The 23,626-nt window shown below is 44.2% G+C and overlaps 1 protein-coding gene across 9 annotated transcripts in view; it reads left to right on the top strand.

Moving 5' to 3' along the window:
- PROM1 (prominin 1) overlaps positions 1-23,626 on the top strand; it is a 675,175-nt gene that overhangs the window by 1,114 nt on the left and 650,435 nt on the right. The window lies entirely within an intron of this gene.

A 23,626-nucleotide genomic window follows, 5' to 3' on the forward strand; every position in this document is an offset into this window, starting at 1 on the left:
TGATTGTGCTGTTGTACTCTGTGTGTTCCACATTCCACCACACACTAATCTTCTTGAAGCATTATTGTTATATGTAGTCACAGTTCCTCTGATCAGGAGGCCCATCCCTCATTTTTCAACATTTCCAATAAACCCAGCAGGTACGCGCGCGAGTTGCTTTTCAGTTAAAAGTTCGGACCGGGCCATGTTCATGGGTAAGATCCCTCAACTTAATCGCGGCGTGCCAGATCCGATGACTCGGCGGACCAATGGATTCACTGCAGGGATCTGGGATAGTCATAGATTGAAATCCCGCCAGGTGTACTCAGCCTTTCATTCTCCCGAGGGCGATACAAAATTACCATTGGGCTGGGTACCAGGCGCGCAACACCCATTGGACTCACAGGGCTTCAGCCCCCCCCGTCGTGTGTGGCAGCCCGGGATGAGACCGCTTCCCGGGCAAAAAAGCAGCCGCACCCGGGCACTTCACAGGTCTTTAAAAGACCATCTGCATGTTAATGAGGCCTCGCTGTTGTTTCACCCCTTCTAAGAGCCCCTGCAGCTCCACTCTGCCTATTGCTTAAAGTTCAGCCCCCCCCGAAATTTTTGCTCAGCCCCCCCCGAAATGTGGCTCTAGTTGCGCCTCTGCTGGGTACGCTTTTTCGGCGAGTGGCACGCTACTCCGGCCCGGGACCCATGCAGTCACTGACCTCACAGTCGGTACACAGCACTCTGTAGGATACCGTTTTCTCGCACGTTTGCGGCACCTCGAGGATGGTACCTCAGGGCGCGACACGCCTTCCAGATCACAGAAAGCAGGCTGTCTCCCGTACTGCGCGCCGAGCGCCATTCTGCATTCTTCAGAAGTAATAAATAATCGAGGCGTGTTTGTGCTATCTGGGATCTCCCGGCAGCCTTTGCCATAGTTACCAGCAGGCGGCCAGCCGAGGGTAAGGGGTCTGGCTGGCACAGGCCACACAGCTGAGAGCAGTGTAACCACCCACAGTTAACATAGGGCAGATATCCCACAGACACACACACACACACAAATAAATGCATGCACAGGAAAAGTCTACTGGTGAATAACTGAAACCACGCCAGTTGTGTTTGGAGAAAGTGATGTTGCAGGTTTATTTGATAAGGTAATGGGTTAATTTACGGTGATCCAAGGGCAGCCAGTGACATACGACCTAAGCTGACTGACACCCTGATTAGCCAATGAGGGCCAGGAATACACAACACCTGGTGCTGAAACTTTGGGGGGTTTCACCCCGCATCTGTACCCCATAGTCCAGGAAAAGAACTCCAGCAGAGGCGGTGCGTTACCAGGCAACCCCTAGTTGCTCAGGCTTACTACTGCCCATGAGAATAACAGGGCGCCCTCGCTTTCCTCCACCGGTCCTGGCGCGAGGACCCCCTGGCTTTGGCATGAAGCCCGTGGTCTCTTTAATTTGGGTTTCTATCGGGCTCTCCATTTTTGCCCTCAGGGTGAAAAAAAATCACAGTGCCACCCTTCACTGCTTCTGAGGTAACTACAAAGAGACTCCTTGTAGGTCTTTCACACTAATCATTTCAGAACTGAAGCCTTTTCAACATTCTATACAACGAAGCCATAGTCGTTGAATATTTATCTTACACAACTAACAACCATTGGCAAAGCCAGTAGCCCTGACTTGTTGTAGGTGTAATGTTACTTGTTGTATTATTATATGGATGCAGTGATAGAAGCAGCAAAATTCTAGTCGGGCGGCGCACTATGCCTAGCACAGATTTTTACCTTGGTATTTTTAAGACATGCCCTTAATTACATTGGCCACACCCCTTTGAGAGACCCCCTAGTGTTTTCATTTCACTTAATTGCAAAAAAAAAAAAACAATTGATGGACAGAATGCCGAACAATGTCATACATTCATCCTAGTACAGAGATCTGGGCCTAAATCCATGTGTGTCTTTTGCTTTCTCGCCCTAAGTGCGCCGGGTATGCCCTGACGTGGGTCCCAGGCCCACTGTGCCACTGTGCAATGTCAATGTGCCCGTGTGACGAGACCTCAATTCAGACCTCTATTCATACCTTTTTCTTCTGTAAATTCTACAGAGAGCATAGAAAGATCTGGCTAATCCAGCTACTAAAACATGTTGGAATAAGACAATGCCGTCCGGCTATGTTATTGTTACAATCATTGGGTGAGGAGTGGATGTCGAAGTGCAAGGTTAAATTTCTGAAACGCATCTTCCGACATCGACTAAATTTGTAAATTTACCCACTCTAGGGTAACCTATCTGAGCAAAGCGATAGTGTTATCTCGCTACTATATTGTCCATATTAGCAATGAACTTTTGCTGACACTAGAAATATACCATGGTGAAGCAATTAAGCGATTTTTACGTTTTTTTATAAGGAAAATTGGAAATAGTATTTTTATATTTGTATTTTTAAAAATTGTCAGTATTTCGTTTTAAAATTGTTATGAATTGTAAATGTTTTTTGTGATTGCTTTTATGGTTTTCTATCTGTTACAAACCGAATAAAGAAATACTTGACTTGACACTGTGCCACTGGATTCAAGCTAGTCTGGCTGATGAGGGGTGATGCCCCGAAACTGGTCCCAGGATGCCTGTTTCCGGTCAAGGGAGGACCTGGCTTGGCAGTTTGGGCTGGACTGGTCCTATGAGGCACAGAGTGAAGACTGCTTTGCATATGGCAGGGTCCAAACTGGGGGGCATGGTGGCAAAAGAACAATGGATATCACCCAGATCTATTGACTAGGGGTGAATGTTTGATTTGCTCTGCATTCCGTCCATCATCTGTGTGTCTTTTGCTTTCATTCCACTTAAAGCCATGACATGAGTAATCACAAACATGTCCATATGGATAAGTGGTAGGGTGGGTTTCGCTGTACCACGTCGCCAAAAAGAGGATGACCCTTAGGGCTGTGATATATACAAAGGGGAACCCCCCCCCCCCCCCCCCATTGAGAGTGACCTCACTGAAGGGGTTTTGGCCTTCCTCCCCCATGTAACCACTCCCCCAGCAGCCCCGACCACCTCATGATAATGGTAAAGTGGAGGGAAGGGTGTACAGCCCGGAAGGGGAATGCTGCACCCATCCCACATTGTCGTCTTGTGTACGACGCAGGCAGTCACACCTCCGGGTGAGGACGTTACATGCACCACGCGCCCACGCGTGCAGGGATGACGCCGACAAAACGTAATATGGACTCATGCTTAGGAAAAAAAAACAAGGGGGGATGCTGTCTGCATTCATAAATATGTGTTCACTAACTTGCTCCCAAAACCTTGAAATCCTAAAGATGGGCAACCTAGACCAGTGGCAGCGCTGCGAGGCCATGCTAACAGAATCTGGTGAGCTATACGCATGCTGCCATATAACATTGGAACCCAGAAGTGCGTTCTCATTGGCTGGCTTTTGCTTGTACACTTTAACTGCGCACTTGATTTCTATTTTAATCTCCGGAAATTGGGGGTGGCGAGGGACATCTAAGGTTCTCAGAGGTCCCAGGGGTAAGAATGTTTAGGAATGGGTTTGAGAGAGGCTCGGGAATCTGTTTTCATAAATAATTCACTGCGTTTCCATTCAAAGAAAGGGAACAAAAGTAGGTCAGCGGGAAGAGCCCACGGGTGAACACAAACTTTATTTTTAAGTCCTGGCCCTTTCTCCTGCCCAAAAAAGCAGGGCCCCGCAGGCCACCGTAATGCAGCCAATTTGCGAGTGGGCGGGAGGGGGGTGGGGACGGCTGCGTCCAGATTATCCGTATTACACGGATGTTGTGTAACGTTGAGCCGAGCAACAGTGCATGCGCTCTGTTGTTTTTGCACCGGTCACTTCGTGGAAAAGTCGTTTTTGCACGGTTCGATCGGTGCAAATGTCAGGGCAAAATTGGCACATCAAACTCCTAGCAAATATGTATAATGTCAGTGTGTTTATGTGCACTGTTAATTGTGCCATAGTGGACGTGCTGCTAATTACAGTATTCTGTAATTACCAACGTGGCCTGTAATTGTCTCTTCAAGTGAGCGCCAAATGTTTAATTTGTGCTACTGAGCTAACAATTACCACACGCAAATTGCAGACACATATTTTGTTTGGTTTTTTTTAAATTGTTTTGCGAGTTTGCAGTGGTTGCATTGAAGGCACCTCCGGCTGGCCCTGGGATTTCTGCCATTGCAGTTGGACACGGAATCCGGTGATCACGCAGAGCTTTCAGCGATACCACTTAATTAGTCAAATCTCTTAATCCCTTTTACCATATGTCGCTGCTTGTAACATGCCGTCCTTCCAGACTCTTCATGCCAGGCACTCGACTTGTGCCCGTAAAAATAAACCGTAAAAAGGAAAGCCCACCCCAAACTGTGACTATCCACTACAACCGCGAGTCTCGTGCAGGGGGCACATTTTATGTAACTGCTCGGCCGGGCGCTCCTGTCCGTAGGTGGAGATTTCAGCCCTTACGTAAAGTGCGCAGGGCACAGTGCAGATCAGTACAGAGGGATTACAGGAGGTGGGAAGGCGTGGCACACCTCTCCAATACCTGCTGTCCCTGGGGAGTGACAGGCCAGGCCAAAGCCCCTCAGCCACCAGCTGTCAGCCCTCCAAAAGATGTCATTACTCATAATAACTTAATTAAAGTAAGTGCTTTAAATGGAGACTAGAAGTGCAGGCCCTTGAGAAGTGCCGGTACGCTCGCATTAAAATACATCGCAGCAGTGCCGAGAAGTGCAGGTGCTCTCCCTTTTAAATGAAAGAAGCGCAGGTACTCGGTGCTGGACAGTGCCTGCCCATTTAAAGCGCTAATTAAATTGTATTTTTACATTCTAACCACCTTTTCTTAATATCATTTTTACAAAAGCTGTACAGCAGAAAACACAGGTGATGGATGGAAATGGTTTAGCTGAGCCTTCCCGACCTCTTGGAATTACTGTGGTCAGAATGTCATCATTTTTAGGTCTCGCCTGAGACAGCGCTTTAGCGCTGCTCTGGCGAGACTTATAGTAAGCGAGTTTTGGAAGTGCAAACAGTGGCTTTTCAGGCCTCCAAATACAGTGCATGTGCGCCGTCCGGGCGCGCGCACCATTTGGAGGCCTGAAAGCACTCGTTTGCTTTCACTTTCGCGGCCCCTTTGTGAGCCGCGCGGCCACTGAGGACATCAAAGTGCACACCATTTGCCACCCCCTTCCTGCTTGTTATTGTTTCCTTTGATCCCTATCTTTCCCTTTCTCAATCTCACCCTCTCCCTGCCTTTTACAACTGCGGCCGCACCACTGTGCCCGCCCCACTCCCCCCTCCCACTCCCTCCTCGTCAACTTCAGTGCGCGCTTGTTCAATTTAGTTTGTACATTAATCAGTGTGTAATGTTTTGTAACGTCGTAGGTATGCTTATTTATTGTCACGTCTTTTGTAATTATACATGTGCAGTATGTTTTCTTCCATTTTACTGCAAGTGTTTTACAAGCTCCCTTTAAGCACAATCTGCGTTTTGCATCGGTTTAATGAAATAACGGATGTGCTGCATTTACAAAAAGTATATGATGTACACTATGCAAAGAAGTAACCTTCAAATACTGTTTTTTTTTGTGCACAGTTTAATGATACTTGGACTCTGCAGTAAGGACTGTGGTTATGCTTTATGTAGCTATTCACACAATTTTTTGGGATTATGTTGGCGATCCGCAATGGGTATATGTACCTTTTCATAATGAACATGGCCAACAATTAAATGTGTACTTTAGAATGGTACGTACTCTGTGCATTAGCGCATAGTGACCATACACAGTATTGTTCCGTGTACAAGCTGGAATCGGCCCTCATTTTACACACTGTTTTACACACTTTCACCCACTATAACCCTAAAGTGCAGCTGCTGTTGTCGTGTCTGCTGCTCTGATGGGGTTTGTTGTGCTCTCGTCCCCCGTGGAACTGCCTGCAGTTTCCTACCACTGGCTGTGCCGAAGTGCGCCTAATTGTTAACCCGATCCTCTTCTGTAAACAATTAGTGGGGCCCGCAGCCGGGCTTTATGCTGCGTGTCATAGCTGTTGGCTAATATTTTATACAAATAAATAAATACCATGCCGGCCACAGGATCACTTCTCAGTTAGGCCACTCTGCCTCCCATCCTTGCAAGGTCAGCAGACTCCGCCCCATTACATTTGATGTGGTGTACACAGCCTTTGATGCTCTGACCCAGAAGTCAACCTGGTTAGAAGCCGCTCACTTTTATATTGTATAACGTCCGGTATCAGCTATCGTGTACGTCACACATGCCTAACATTGTAGGTATGCTAATTTATTGTGTACAGCCCGTAATTGGACTTTGATTTCTAATGGTCTCTCATAATCCGGGGTGCGGCGTGTACAGCCTTTGATGTTATTGGAACAGGGTAGAGTCTATTTTAAGAAAAACACCCCCTTACGTGTGATACACTTGGCGTTGTACACACGAACTGCTGTAGCCTAAAAGTGCAGCTGTGGTTTTCCTGGCTGCTGCTATAACGGGGTTTGTTATGCTATCGTCCCCTAGGGGACTGGCTGCAGAGTTTTTACCACGGGCTGTGCAGAAGTGCGCCTTATTGTTTTCCCGATCCGCTTTTAGAAATAATTATTAGGGCCCAGAGCCAGGCTTTATGCTGCATAACCTCGTCAGAGGCTGGCTCAAGACATACTGTCTTCCTTACAATAATTAACGGTCCTTTGTTTACATTTTTTTTTAGTTCGTACTTTAAACACTGCTCTACAACATACCTTAAAACATTGCCAATAGCTCTAGCTAAACTCTTATAAGGTCTATTTATAGGTCTATTTTACTATTGCATGCATCTTCTCACTGCCGCTACTCTGCGCTCTCAAAGCCAAAATTCTGTGGAGAGAGAAAAATGCAATTTTAGACGGTGCTGCAAGAAGGTGGCTTCGCAACACAATCAACGTTGGGGGATGGTAATGAGATCGAAGCCCCAATCAGTGACTTTGGTTATAGATAACACAGAGCGGGTTCTTCGTACATGTACGTGAAAGTAGCCAACAGCTGCGCTGAAAACACAAGACATTAAAGCAGCGCTGCCCAAATATTAAGTGAATATTCGACTGCATCGGCGCCAGTGAGAACAAATCTGGAGCAAAGTGCTATAAACATATAATGAGGAAAACAATGCCTCACTGGCTGTTTTGCATACAAGTTTTATTTAAGCAGCCATCTTTGCTTTTAGAGTGCACGCTACAGTTTCCACCTTCCTCACTCTCTGACAACAGGAAATGTCTCGAGTAAACAATGCGTGAGCTTGCTACTTAACACTGTAAGGTCACGAGGCAGAGTTATCCAGTTAGCAATCCCTTGCTCTGTAAAATGAGGCAGTACAGCATTCTCGGCTCAGCGAGTTAAGCGCCCGCATTGACATCGGTGCTGTCTGCTACAGTTCACAAGCTCCGGATCTGGCATGGTGAACGCAAAGGTTTAGCCTTCTGCGGTCGATACATAGAGTGCTGCTAAAGTTGGTATTAGTAACGTCGGCTATTTACATTTACCATAAATGGCATATTAGGATAACTCTCATTCTGTCAGGTTAATGTACTATGGAAATACTGGTCCAACATAACTTTCCAGTGAAGTGTAGTAAACTAAATTACGATTTTGAACCTCTACTTCAGAGATCTGTGAGCATTCGCCATATTGCAACTTCAAAGGGCAGCAAGACAGCTCAGTGGCTTAAAGCACCAGAGGCATCAAAGCAGCTTCCTGGGCTTCATTACCAGGAATATTACAGCGTATAAAACTGACTACTGCAAAAGTGCTAGAGCGTAACAACCAACGGAAAGCTAGCCATGTTGACGATAAAAACACCATTACTGTTTAACACCAAGGAGGCTCTAACAGCCACCCCTCTATTACACCTCTTTCTCACCCCTACTTAGAAGCTCACTATGGTCTTCCTCCATGCCTGGAGGGGAAGCTGACATCAGCTGCTCAATTTTTAGCATGGAGCAGTAAAGGTCTCCTTCATGCATTGCAATGCAATAGGCCTCGCATTACGCAAGTTTAAACTATTAGCATTATAAATGACAATGCCTTTTATTTATGTTTTAAAAAGCAAAACATGAATAAAAGGCATTGTCATTTACAGTGCCAATCGCTCAAACTCACGTAAATGCGAGACCTATTGCATTGCAAATGCTTGTTAAACTTGCCTGTCCTTTTGCCAGTGCTGTCAGTTACCATATGCAATTTACTCCTGTCCCTGCCCTAATTACAGCAGACCAGCTTGTCACGGCAGCCCCATGCTGGGCAAGGGAGGTGTCAGTTTACTCTGAGGTCACCCGCTTAGCATGGCCTACACTAGTGCTTTCCTGTTTTAAGCTACTTTTGAGAGGGGCGAAGGTGAAGCACTTTCTGTTTTGTTTTTCTGCGTAGAGGCGGGGACCCGGCTGCAGCAGGTAAGCATTTTTGTTGAGTTTTATTTTATTTTTGTGAACTAGTCATTTCTTGTGGTTCCATAGGCAACTTACTCCTGCCCCTGCCCTAATTTCAGCAGTCCAGGTTGTCACGACAGCCCCATGCTGGGCAAGGCAGATGTCAGGCCTGGAGTATTGTAGACTCACTGGGCATCATCTGAGAATTCCTTGTAGTTGGTGATAGTTCCTATTCCGGATAGTAAGTTTACTCTGAGGTCACCCGCTTAGCATGGCCTACACTAGTGCTTTCCTGTTTTAAGCTACTTTTGAGAGGGGCGAAGGTGAAGCACTTTCTGTTTTGTTTTTCTGCGTAGAGGCGGGGACCCGGCTGCAGCAGGTAAGCATTTTTGTTGAGTTTTATTTTATTTTTGTGAACTAGTCATTTCTTGTGGTTCCATAGGCAACTTACTCCTGCCCCTGCCCTAATTTCAGCAGTCCAGGTTGTCACGACAGCCCCATGCTGGGCAAGGCAGATGTCAGGCCTGGAGTATTGTAGACTCACTGGGCATCATCTGAGAATTCCTTGTAGTTGGTGATAGTTCCTATTCCGGATAGTAAGTTTACTCTGAGGTCACCCGCCTAGCATGGCCCACACTAGTGCTTTCCTGTTTTAAGCTACTTTTGGGAGGGCCGCAGGTGAAGCACTTTGTGTTTTGTTTTTCTGCGTGGAGGCGGGAACCCGGCTGCGGGTAAGCATTTTTGTTGATTTCTTTTTTTGTGTGAACTAGTCATTTCTTGTGGTTCGCTAACAAGCGGAGTTGAGGACTTTGGTAGAGGTCATTCTCCAGTCTCTTTCTGCCGTCTGTCTTCTGGGGAGGGAGACAGTCTGAGCTAGCTCTTCCATCCTCAATGGAGATGCCCCTGTTTCCCCAAACTTTTCAATCCCTGCCCGTGACCCTGGGTGCTCCAAGGCTGGACCTTTTTGCCTCCCAGGAGAATACTCTCCTTCAAAATAACGACTCCTGCCTCCCGTCCCCAGGGGTATTTGCAGTGGATGTAATGAGTGTTCATTGGCCGAAGAGCCTCACATATGCTTTTCCCGCGATGATCGTGTTCAGCAGAGTTCTGAGATAAATCCTATCAGCTCAGGCGGAAGGAATTGTGGTGGCCATAAATTGGTCTCAACAATCTCCAAACTTGGTATCCTCTCCGTCTACAACTGTCGCTCATACCCCCTCTGATGTTTCCAACCTTCTCATCTCCTCTACTGTTAGGGAGTCCAGCCACCTGGCTTTGGCAGCTTGGATATTAAAAGGGAAAAGGCTAAGACCCCAAGGTTGTTCGCATGATATTGCTGTTTCCATCCAGAATTGCAGCATATCTGACTTTACAAGAGGCATTAGAGGAATGTTAACTCCGGGTGTCTGTTGAGAAATCTGATAGTGTCATCCTGTGAGGGAAATTTGGTGTTGGATTTTTGAAGGATGACTTTCTGTTGAAGTTAACTTTTTCCATCCTTCGAAGCTAATGGTCTGCTGTGAGAGCCGTTCGGGTTCGGAGTTTGGTCCTATGGACACTTCAGACCATTGTCTCCCAAGGAGTTTTGCTCCTAGGAGGCCAGAGTGTCACTGTCCAGTGCCAACTTGGGATCTTCTGTCAGTCCTACAATTCTTTGAACCCCTAGCGACTGTCTGGTAGGAAGGGGTCATAAAACTACAACTTCTTCCTTTAGTAGATGGGTAAAAGCAGCTATTTCCCTTTCACATTCAAAGGGTAGGTTCCCTTTTCCAACTGTGGTGCAGTGTAGATCCACTAGAAGCAAGTCTCCAACTGGGTCTGCCCTTAAAGGAGCCCCGTTGAAGGGCGTCTGTGCAGCAGCAACACAGGCCTCGCCCAATATCTTCATATCCCACTATAGGTTGCGGTTGGGAGCATTGTTTTCTTATTATTTTGGTGACCATCACTTAATTTCTGTTATGCAAATAAATACACTGGGTTTAACAGTTCAAGCCCGTCGGGTTGTTTTCTTTCTCTTTAAATGGGGCAATTTGATCCACCTTTGGTTTACACTCACCAGGGGACTGTTATGAGGAGGAAGCCTGCAGAGGAGGTAATGCTCGGATTACTTACTGGAAAGCTTCATTCTTCTTCCTCACAGTAATTGCTACCACCCACCCTCTCAGTTTGTTTGGGGTAAAATGGCCTTTTAGTTTGGATGGTCATTTAGCTCTGTTATTACAGGAAGTGTTTTCCCTTTCAAAAAGTAGCTTGACGCAGGAAGTACTCTGCGGGCAAGAGGCAAATGCTCACCAGGCGACTTCTGTGAGGAGGAAACATTGACTTGGAGTAATGAAACTTACAGGTAAGTAATGCAAGCATTCCCAAAGGTTGGGTTTACCTGTATAACTCTGTTTTATCCCTATCGCTCCTTCTGCTCTATCCACCAAACCTCCTTGTCCAACGACATCGACAGAGGCAACACATGGCTCACTCACCCTGCCTGTGCCACTTCAAGCAATATGTTTAATGGGCAGTTAAAGGAAATGGTGCCATATTATGCCCATCCTGATACAGCGAGGACGGGCCCTGAAAGAAATGAAGTTTAACTGCATCAACAGGCAATTATACCGGGTTCTTAAAAGAACCCTCACCCACCAACCTAGTTGGTGGCATGCTTCATCGCCCCCCAATATCAGAACTGCTCCTTCCCTCCTGCAATTCAGAAATTAACTGAAGACATGTCTATAAAGGGCACCGCTGCCCCACACTTCAAGAACCTATCCCTCCCAATAAGTTTGCATGTTTGTAAACAATTACAAATCGTACCTCTTGCTCACATGTTCAGGGCTCTGTTGCTCTCCAGTTAGTATAGTGCTAAAAAGATGCCACCGCTTCATACCCATGTATAACAAAGTGGGAGACAGACCTCCATCGTTTGCGCTCCTAAATTCTGAAACAGACCTTTGCTCAGGTGTTACTATCAGCACATTGGCCTTATCTCAGCCTCAACCTTCACATTCATCATCACTCTTGCTTAGTCCTACCCAATATCATTGTGGTTTGTGCACCTCTGATCTCTGTTAACGTCTTCATGAGCTAGTTCTTTAACATTTTATTGTCGCTTGGGGCCAAGTCAGCACAACGAAAATACCCCAAATAAAATAAATAATAATATGTCCCCACTCCATGTGCGTCTAATACCAGGGTGGTCGCGTGGCTGTGACCTGAGTAGATGGGACCATAAGGATGAAAACAGGTTTTTCCTCTCTTTTTCTGTTAAAAGGTAAATGGTGAATTTTTCGAAAAAAAGATTTCAATCGATTGAGATGTACAAAAAGTACAGCTGAACTAAAATATTCCATACAAGTTCTCCATATGATGTGACTAGGGAAATTAGTGTTAAGAACATTGAAGATGCAACACTGATAGTGCTGATGGTTAAACTTTAGGTGCGCAACATGTTAATATTCCATCTAGTGGGTTAATAATTTGGTAGCCCTGGTAGAAGGTCTCCACTGAGAGAGCTGCGAAAGGTTACCAAATTTTGATGACCTAGGGGTTGAAATACTTACATTTACGCCAGTGGCTTCCAGAGGTCTCAGAATATCTCTATTATTAGTAGTATCCCATCTTTGTTTCTTAATTTTCCAAGTTCCTCAAATGCTCTTTCCTCTTTCGTTGGCTGAGAGGCCCATTGGTGTATTTTCTTTTAAATGTAGTGGATCACTGACACAATATCGATGACAAAAATGTTGTTTCAAAGATATCGTTTATCACAGTTTTGTGATCCTATACTTATAATTGTAAATAGAAAAATATCAGAAAAAAATAATGTTGCTACTAATATCATAAATATAAATAGAGTAGTATATGTTAAATATTGTAATATATAATTTCAAATATAATGTAAATTAAATATACTCCACTAACATTTTATAATGTATATAAATATATACATATAAACAAACAAACACATATATGTTTGTGTGTGCCAATATACATAAATATATATATATATTGTTCACCAATTTCCTCAGGAATTTTACAGTGCACTCCTCGGACTTCATGTACTTCAATTTTTTTAATTAATTATAATCCGCAGGCAGGCCGGATTCGGCAACAAGCCTTCTTCAATGCCTTTGCGTGTGTAGTCACAGTGCCCCCGTTTAAATTAACATATGCGCTTTCCCATTGGTTCAGAAAGTCACGGTAGGTGTTGACGGACAAAAATGACTGATCGGGGTTATCACCATGTCTGTCATGTCAGCATGTGCACTGTAAGAATAAATTCATAAATAAATATACATATATATATATATACATATATATATATATGTATAAGCACACACATATAGTGTAACGTTATTACAAAAATATTTATTTCACTTTATATTTTTTTATATGTAAACATTTTTAATAAGAAAATATATATCTATATATTCGTACTAATGCATTTAAAATATTATTAATACTAATATATTGCAAGATACATATTTGTATTAATTATGTTACATTATACATATATACATATATACATATATGTGTATATTTATATGTGTAATATATATATATAACATACATACACAATACAATCATAACATTTTTAAAAATGGAATAAGAAAAATGTATGAATTAATGTAGACAATAAATGAAATATTAAAAATTCAAAACCTCAAAAACACATTTACAAAAAATACTATAGACATTAAAGTAAATTTAAAAGTAAAAACAAATAATATAAAAAGAAAACAATTTATGCTATAAACTATTTATCCAACATTATGAAACTTTTGAAGTCTAAGAATATTAATTATACTATTCCCACTCGTGTTTATCCAATGGTAGGGAAAGTGTTGGACTTCGGAAGGGTAAAATTTACTAATCCCACTCCGAACAGCGCTTCAGTAGGGAAAGTGTTGGACTTAGGAGAAGTAAAATGTACTAGTCCCACTCGAATCTGTGCAACAGTAGGGAAAGCATTGGATTTCGTAGCGGTGACATTTACTATTCCCACTCCAAACAACACAACAGTGTGGAAAGAGTTGAACATCGGAGGGGATGAATTTACTATTCTCACTCCAAACTAGGCAACAGTAGGGAAATCATTGGATTTCGGAGGGTTAAAATTTACTTTTCCCATTCCAGTCTGTGCAACAGTAGGGATAGTGTTGAATTTTGGAGGGTTAAACCTTTCTATTCCCACTACAGTTTCTCCAACAGTAGGCAAAGCTTTGGATTTCAGAACAGTAATATTTACTATTCTTACTCCAGTTTGTGAAACAGTAGGGAAAGCGTTGGATTTCGGAGGGGTGAGATTTTCTATTCCCACTCCAAACAGCTCAACACTAGGGAAAATGTTGAACTGCAAGGAGGTTAATTTCACTCTTCCTACAACAGTCTAAACAAGAGTAGGGAAAGCACTTAAATTCAAACACATTCCATATACAAGTAACACGGTGAACTCCTAGTCGGTTATCCTACGGCTCTTTCAGAGCCATTATGCTATGCTCTACAAGTGCCCCGAGCAAGCTAGCCAAAGACTAGCAGACCGCTTCCTAATGCCCGTCATCATTCCACGGATCCCAGCAGAAGATAGTTCACCTGGACACCGAAATTGTACCCGCAGATGTGAAGCAGGCCATACGGGCTCTGGCGCGGAACAAAGCCCTAGGGATGAAGGGCCTGCCCTTGGAGTACTACGGAACGTTTATCACGCTGCTAGCGCCAAAACTAGGAGATATGTACAACGTGGCATTGGAGGAGGGGGAACTACCTGGCTCCCTTCAGCAATCACTAATAGTGTCATTTACGAAGCCTGAACGAGACCCGATGCATCTAGCCTCATACTGGCCAATAATGCTACTATCCGCCGACTGCAAGATACTGGGCAATATCCTTGCGGATGGTCTAGCCCAGACACTCCCGCCATTAATACACCCAGACCAAAATGGGTTCGTGCCAGGAAGGAGCACCTCGCAAAGCATAAGCAGACTGTTCCAGGTCCGGGACTGGGCACAGAGTCGCTACCTTCGGGCGGCTTGTCTGATCCTGGACCTGGAAAAGGCATTTGATACCCTAACCTGGCCTTACCGTTTCAGGACACTCGAACGGATGGAGTTTGGTCCCGTCTTTAGAGCATACACAAACTTACTATATACGAAGCTCACATCCAGGGTGAGGCTGGGAAAATACATTTCATCACCCCTTCCAATAGAGAGGGGCACCCGTCAGGGATGTCCCCTCCCTCCCCTGCTGTTCGTGATGGAACCTCTAGCGATCCGACTGCGTCGGGAGTGTCAAAGTTGGGGCATCCCGATAGCAGGCACCACTCATAATGTGTCCTTATATGCAGATGGTACAAAAAACAATATTCACAAGGAACTCATTTATAAACATTGATCTGTCGTTTGCAACATCAGTCGTCGCTTTGAATCAATCACAGACATAAATATCAGAAATGACCTTGTAAGAAATATAATATCAATCAAATGATAATATTCAAAATAAGCCCACACAACATCTTTTTCCTTCCGGAATATACCTAACCTAAGCCGAGGTAGTTTTATTTAATATACAATGTCTCTATCGCAGACTTCTTATCCAAATACATGTACAAAAAGATTCATTTATTCTTAACATTTTTCAGTGATTTGTGACCCCAAGTGAAAGAACCATAACCTCTTATTGTGTGACACAGTGAAAAAAGGCTTAAAAGGTTATTGGAAAACTATAAGGACAGATTTAATACAATTTACAATGATTCAGTCAACGCTGTCTCTTTTATATATTGTCGACGGCGTTTCGACCCGCTCTAGATACGGGCTCTCATCAGAACTGTATTTCTGGGGACAGTATAACGCATACATATGTCCATGTAGGATCCAGTATGTGGATAATATGCTGGATGAAGGAATCTATCCAGACTTTGGTTTATCTTATCCAAATATGTCTGTTTGGGATATGAATCTTCTTATTATGAAGGAATCTTACACAATATAGATTCCCTGAGAGTTAAATCACTCCTGCGCCGGAATTTTAATCTCGCTCGCCTGACCTCTGTTAATAGAAAGAGGATCTTCTTACTTTAGTTGTTCTTCGATGGTTAAACACTATAAGGTGCTGACCCATTAATTACAGTCGCCCAGTCCACAATCGAATTGCTTCTGTGTTGATTCCAGCTGACAAAATCCCGCTGGGATTTAACTCTCAGGGAATCTATATTGTGTAAGATTCCTTCATAATAAGAAGATTCATATCCGTTATACTGTCCCCAGAAATACAGTTCTGATGAGAGCCCGTATCTAGAGCGGGTCGAAACGCCGTCGACAATATATAAAAGAGACAGCGTTGACTGAATCATTGTAAATTGTATTAAATCTGTCCTTATCGTTTTCCAATAACCTTTTAAGCCTTTTTTCACTGTGTCACATAATAAGAGGTTATGGTTCTTTCACTTGGGGTCACAAATCACTGTAAATGTTAAGAATAAATGAATCTTTTTGTACATGTATTTGGATAAGAAGTCTGCAATAGAGACATTGTATATTAAATAAACCTACCTCGGCTGAGGTTAGGTATATTCCGGAAGGAAAAAGGTGTTGTGTGGGCTTATTTTGAATATTATCATTTGATTGATATTGTATTTCGTACAAGGTTATTTCTGATATTTATGTCTGTGATTGATTCAAAGCGACGACTGATGTTGCAAACGACAGATCAATGTTTATAAATGAGTTCCTTGTGAATATTGTTTTTTGTACTTTGTACTTACCCGGTTCACAGGGACATAAGGGTTGCTCTTGTTACTTAGAATACTTATATGCAGATGACCTGCTGTTGTATGTACGAGATATCACGGCAGATCTCAGCCCAAATCTGGACCACACTTACGGAGTTCTCAACTGTGTCAGGCCTGAAAGTCGATGGGGCGAAATCTACCATATTCAAGCTTAGCCCGAACCTTCCACCCATTGAGATACGTGCAGGAAGTTCGAGAATAGCCTGGAGTGATCAATCCCCACGCTATCTTTGTATCAGGCTCTACCATTCCCCCATGGACCTATTTGAGGGCAATCATCGCAGAGCTTCGGCTAGTACCAGAACCCAGGTAAAATTCTGGACGAACCTACCCCTAGCCCATATAGGCAAGATAGCACTGGCAAAAATGATCCTGGTACTACAATTCCTCTACCACTTTGCCAACATTCCAGTCATTCCTCCTTGCTCCTTCTTCCATGAACTAGATGCTTGTTATGCTCCCTCATTTTGGGGAAATGGTCGTCGCAGAGTAGCCCTAGCAAAACTGCAGCTGTCAACAGACCGAGGGGGACTGGAACCCCCCCTCCTTCGAGGCCTATTTTCTCTCGGCGCAGCTTAAATGGCTATCTCGCTAGACGGCGGGAAGACAGTTGGAAGAGAACGACTCGGAAGAGGGCTTAATGACAGCGCAGGCACTCTACTGGATGCTGCTTCCGGGGGGCTGCCCAGTATAAACGCACCCCATACAGGTAGCTGTAGCATGGGCCTGCATCCGGCGCCTCCTCCACATGTCAGGCGGAATCCCCCTATACACCTCCCTGCTTCCTTTAGCCGGTTTACCTCGCAGTGGCGGGCAATACTCAGCCTCGTCTCTCCAAATCTGGATGAACCTCTCTGTTCTAGAGGTAGGATCCGTTTGCAGAGGCCCAGCTGCTCCCAATCAGCCAGCTAGCAGAAGAGAATGGCCTCCGCTGGGCGAAATGCCTTCTGCACAGACAGATAGTGCTCAGCTGCTAAAACTTATGGGACCTCTCCGAGGGGCTTCCTGTGGTCCATGCAATACTCCTCATGGGCACAGGTAGGCACTTAGTCACCTGGCTCTATAAAGCCATCGGGACCTCACCACCACTACACTCACCCCCTTGCGACAGAAGTGGGAAGAGGAATTGGGGCGCCTGTTACACAACAAAGAATGGGAACAAGCGTTAGAGTACCCGAAGAAAGTATCTCGAAACGCCAGGTTCAAGAATATACATTTCTCCATACTACACCGGGTATACCTAAGACCAGCACAGCTCCAACAGTACTATTCGGAACATGCTTCTTATGTCCGAGATGCCAGTCTTCAGGCGCGACTTTCAAATGCATGTTTTGGCAATGTCCCACCATACTGCCTTATTGGCAGACTATTCATAAGACACTAAGGGACATAATGGTACTCACCGACATAAACACTTGGGGGAGGCCAGTGGGATCGGTGTATTCCACAGGCACAAGACTCACAAGGTAGAAATGTGATTTGCATCCCTGGCCTTCCTATTAGTGAAGAGAGCGCTTACTATGCACTGGCGTGATCCCGGGGGGTGTGGGAGGGGGGGAAGGTAGCAGCATGGATGGGGCGGTGGGTAAGTGGGGCTCAGCGGAAGAAAATACAATTAGGCAGAAAGAGATGAGTGGCATACAAAAGCATCTTATATCTATGGAGTAGGCCATGATGCTTCACCAATTCCGACACAAGGTAACAAACACCCCGCGGTCACCATCTTCGTCCCTTGCTCACTTTGCCACTGGATTCAAGCAAGCCTGGCTGAAGACGGCTGAAATGCCAGAAACCGGTCCTAGGAAGCTTGTTTCCGGTCCAGGGAAAGCATGGCTTGGCAGTTCGGGCTGGACTGTTCCCATGAGGCACAGGGTCAGACTGATTTGCATATGGCCATGTCTGAACTGGTGTTGGCAGAGTGGGCTAAAGAACGGTGATGGATCAAACCCAGATCTGTTGACTGGGTGTGAGTGTTTGATTGGTTCTGATGCTCCGTCCATCACCACCCCCTTTTGTACCACCATCTCCGTCCCTGGCAGCAGAGGCCTCATGACGCGTCGCAAGGTCCGAATCATCCCAGAATCCCCAGGCACACCCAGACACCACCAGGACCCCATTCCACAGCGCGCCGTCAGGGAAATAAGTGCATTTACACGTCACCCAGACCCTCCCTAATATATTCATGACAATAGAACCCCCCAATGGTCTGCGGGGGACTGCCCACGCCCTTATCTCCCCTACCCCTGGTTCCAACCCCCAGTTAGTAGTTAGTAGTTAGTATCGGTAGTTATAGAGGCCGGATTTCACCCTGGAAGAATGGTCACTAAGGGAGCTCTACTCAGATAGGCCCTGATGCAGCCCAACATTAATAGAGCAACCACTTGACCTATCCACTAACAATTTGTAACACCATAAACTTTATTGACATAAAGTAATGTGGAGGATGTTTGTGATTAAAGTGCCAATGATACAATATGCTGATGTACCATGTAATTAACAAAAATGAAATAAAATTGGTATAAAAAAAAAGTAACACGGCGAATGTAGACAAATATTCAACTCTCAATATAAAAACCATTAACATAAAAAAAGTGTGTATATATATATATATTACAAAGAGCCTCTCCTTGGGGGGAAAGAGTGAGTCGCACACATCGCGGTAACATTCAAGATTTATTTGGAAATGTGAAAGCTCTGATGTTCCTTATGCATTTCGGCCAACCTTTGGCCTTCTTTAGAGGAAGAGCGTCAGGCATCTGGGGGCCGCACATACGCACTGGAGCCAGGTAATTGCTCATTTTGTATCCCGGTCATTTCCCTCTAGTGGGCGCCGCAGTGGACTGCGGTATAGAGCATTCTGGTCCTCGTAGTGAGTTGTCAGCCTCACAATTCTTTCCCATCAGTGGGTGATACCTGTTGTGGTTCGTTAATAGAAGTATGCCGCAATCCCCTTGCACACCATTTTCGAGCGTGCTGAGGTCCAAACCAGGGGTCGGTCCCTGGTGGCTGCCACTGCCCATATAGCTTTCGCCAGAGTCAGAAAGGTCCATTTGCGGGCAGTTATGGCGCGCTTTTGAAGGTGGTGCATTGCTCCGCGGCAGGACCAAGCCGCATTGTATTACAAAGAGCCTCTCCTTGCGGGAAAGAGTGAGTCGCACACATCGCGGTAACATTCAAGATTTATTTGCAAATGTGAAGGCTCTGCTGTTCCTTATGCATTTCGGCCAACCTTTGGCCTTCTTCAGAGGAAGAGCTTCAGGCATCTGGGGGCCGCTCATACGCACTGGAGCCAGGTAATTGCTCATTTTGTATCCCGGTGATTTCCCTCTAGTGGGCGCCGCGGTGGACTGCGGTATAGAGCATTCTGTTCCTCGTAGTGAGTTGTCAGCCTCACAATTCTTTCCCTTCAGTGGGTGATACCTGTTGTGGTTCGTTAATAGAAGTATGCCACAATATGTTGTGACACTGTTCTACCATACTGAATTATTGGGACAATATAACGAAAATCACTGAAGAGGTTATAGAGAGGGAAGTGCCTTGTTCCCCGGGGCATTGCTTGCCGGGCTAGTTCCCACATACCTCCAAAACAAAGGTCATAAGTAGTTTCTAACTCTAGCACTCATAGCAGCCAAGAGAGACATTGCCAGACACTGGAAATGTCCAGGGTGCCCCCAGGTGACCACTTGGCAGAAGGAACTAGAGAAATGAGCTGATTATGAAGTGGAGGTACTACTGAGATAAGCTTGGAGGGGTGTGGCCTCGATTAATATAGCACATGCTTGGGAGGAGCTAGTAGACTGCCTAAAGGACCCAGACTCCCAATCAAGGGCACCGTCCCAATCCATACCGGATTCCCCAGCTCCTCAATCCCCATGAACTGAAATGGTGACAAACTAGACTACTGTCTTGCAAGGTGCCCCCCTCCCTTGCCCCCTCATCACATCCATTCCATGAGCAGTACAAATACCTGCTAGATACGAATCTATATAACAGAGAAAACTTTCCTGGAACAAATCTACCACCCTAATACAGACAATATAATAGGGCGCAACTTAGAAGGGGGATGGGAGGGGAAAGGTTTAGGAACTGTTTTACGACCGTTTATGTTAAAAGTGATGCAGACTAGAGCGAGTATGAGACCTGTTGTGTGCTGTATGGTATTCACATCAATACTGCAATAAAACCTGTTTTTTAAAAAAACCAATTAATAATGAATTGCCAATTAATTATTACTCAACTTTGCATCCTATACCCCTACATACCTAACAGTCCACAGATAACATATAATGAAAATTAATCAATATTAAATAACTTCCATAATAATTATCAATCATATAATTTAATAAAAATTGATTACATGATTCATAATCATTATTAACTAATTAACTTCCCACCCTATACCTCTATAAACCCAACAAGCAGCTACAACATTATAAATGACTTTAATAAAATTAAATAAAACAATTCTTAGTCACTTAAAATGTCAAGCTTTATTAATAAAAATAACCTTTACATAAACAATAGTAACCTAAAATTAATACAATAAAATAATTAAAAAACAATATATCTGCCACCATATTATAGAAAACAATATTAAAAAGATTGATATTATTTAAAACAATATTACTGACCTCACAAAATGATCATTTTGTCAAGGATATTTGTGTATCATGATATTTGTGTCACATTATTTATTTTCCAATATTTCTGTCTCCTGACATTTGTACATCGATAATTTGTCAAACACCAGAATGTAGTACATTAAAAATTGTCACAGAAAATGCAACAAAGTCATGTTTGGAATTGAAAGTTACTGGCGGGCTGCCGTCCCATAGTGAAGTCCAATCACAGGAAAGACATACCATGTCAGAGATGAATGCTATTTTATGTGAAGTAAATGGGTGGCAGCCTTTTTTTCATAAGGCCGATGAGGGGGGCGCATAAGTATAATTTGATTAAAAGTGTCAGTCATTGTATTGGTGAAACAAGATATTTAATGAGTTCACCCAGCGGTGCACCGTATACACTGAAATGGATGTGTGCTAAGATCGAACCCACAGGAGGGGGGGAGGTCAGAGAAAGAGTTGCCATTTTTCAAAAGTTTTGTACTCTCTGAGAAATAAGATCTGAACAATTTCAAGACAATTCCTTCCTTGCTTGAGGGGGTAACCAAGAGAATGGGATGCTCTGTGGTGTTGGGTGTCACAGGATAATGAGAAGACAGGGGCGTGAGCCGAGGGTGGGGGGATGGGGGACTTTAATACCCAATGCACTGTAGTGTGCTTTTCACACCTAGCTTTGCACCTAACTCCATGTCACCACACACACAGCTTCCAGTCCGGGCTTTTGACATATAAATCGCTTCTGTCCAGTGTTTCAGTCTAATTATTGAACTGTCTGCACACCCAGAGCAGAACACCCAGAGTGCATAAGAAAGCCAAGGTCTGGTAACAGTGTCCATGATCTAAGGTATTGAAGTATGTACTCTGTTCAACATACTTTGAAGATCTGATAACTAGTGGTGTGCGCAGGAAAGAATTTGAATGTCCAGAAATTAGCCGTAGAATTTTCAATGTTCTTTATTAGTCAATTTTGATTCAAAAAGGTAAAGGTTCAGCCAACGAGTTTCGTTCTCGAAGAGAACTTCGTCAGGGCTTCTCAGGGAAATATCCCCTCTGGAGGAAAAATAACATCAGATTGTATGCGTCGTAAGTATTCACATACACCATGGACTGGATGGGCACCGTGCATCCATAAGGAATTCTAAAACTTGAAGTAACGAAGATTATAGGGTTATCACGGTTCCACAAATAACAGCATCCACTAGGGTTCTTATTGTGACGAAAATCATACAGCGGTCACGGTCCCACGCTCAATGTAACGACATCCAATAAGATTCTCTGTTAAAATTGAAAGGAAACACATTCCCAAGAAAGGAAGTCCAATATAGCTCCTAGGCAATGTAAGTATATGATGAATCTGTGTAATAAATTCACTGGCAAGTAACGTAGTGGGGGCTCCCGGCAATAACACAGGAGTCAGAGGGGAATTAACCCAAGACCAAAATAAGGGCCTATGGGACCGAGGTTCCGTGTCCAAATACTTTGAAGATCTACCTCAGCTCTTAAATCGGCTGAATTAAAACTGGAAATATTCACTTCTGATGCTGAGACTTGAGTACTGAATGTATTGCTTCGAGGGACGGTTTAATAGAGTGCTCATGTCTTTGACTGTATGGTACAAGAGCGCACGTTCTTTCCGGTTCTTGGTGTCCGTGTTCAGTCACCATATAAGTGCATTCTGGGACTTGTAGTCTTGGATTGGTACCGTTAACTAATGGTGTTGTCGCTGTAAGATGTATTAATAGTTCCACAAATATATACATAAATATGTATGTCTAATTCATGACTAAAACGTTCACCAAGTCATTTGTTTAAGACGAGGTGCAGACCTTAACATAGCAGGCCATCAGCCCCAGGTGAAACAATATCAGCAGAAGAAATGAATTAAGGGCTATTATAAAATACTGCGTCTAGTGGTAATGGGCAGGTATTAAAGCGCCTGGGCCTACAGACGGTCCATACAGAGTTCAGTACGAAGGAGAAACAAATAGCTTGTTTCCTGCTGGCTTCAGCTGGTGGCAGGCGCATTCTTTCTCAGTGAATTCTTAAAGACCCTCTGGGCGTGTCCAGTTCACCATTGTCCTGCAGCTCTTAAAAGCAGCCACCTGCCTGACCTCAGGCTGCTCAGAAGGGGGGCACCTCACGCCCCCGAAAGAACACGTCATTTGTCCATTGTGCTCCAAACATCTATGCAATGGGGCGCAAAAACCTGCATTCCAGCTGGTTCCCGTGTTCTCGCCTCCCGAGGGAGAATACAGCTAAGGGTAAAGAAAGGGGAGCCACAATCCAGGCTACGAGGGCTTCTTCCAGAGACGGCCGCAGCTGCACGAGGACACCGCCGTCACACACCTGCAGCAGCGTGGAAGATTCCACCTAAAGCAGCTTCGTTTCAAATTGTATCTTTTTAAATTACTTATTCATGTTTACAATTAAAACAGATTTATTTCGAATTTTGTAAAGAATGCATATTATTATTATTATTTTTTAGGTAAAGCGCCTTCATTAAAAATCGTTTTTTTTTTTAAAGTATGTATGCGCTGTTGCACACAAGACTTTTCTTTTTAGTGTTGCTAACTAGATACATTATTACAATGTGTTTTAACAATTGTGTTACTGGATAATTGCTGGAGTACGAACTCGGCCCCGAAAATATTGAATCTCCTTTCATTTCAATGGTCTCCCCCTCCGAGACAGCTTGATAACTCCCTCCTTGGGGGACTCAAAATTCTAAGAGGTGTGTTATACAGCGCTCTGACTCTAACCTCAGTTAGACTTAATGGTAAATGACATGAAAGCATTTTGTATAAAAAATGCTTTTATTTATATG

The sequence above is a fragment of the Triturus cristatus genome, chromosome 2_2, assembly GCF_964204655.1.
Source record: "Triturus cristatus chromosome 2_2, aTriCri1.1, whole genome shotgun sequence".
Lineage (NCBI taxonomy): Eukaryota > Metazoa > Chordata > Amphibia > Caudata > Salamandridae > Triturus > Triturus cristatus.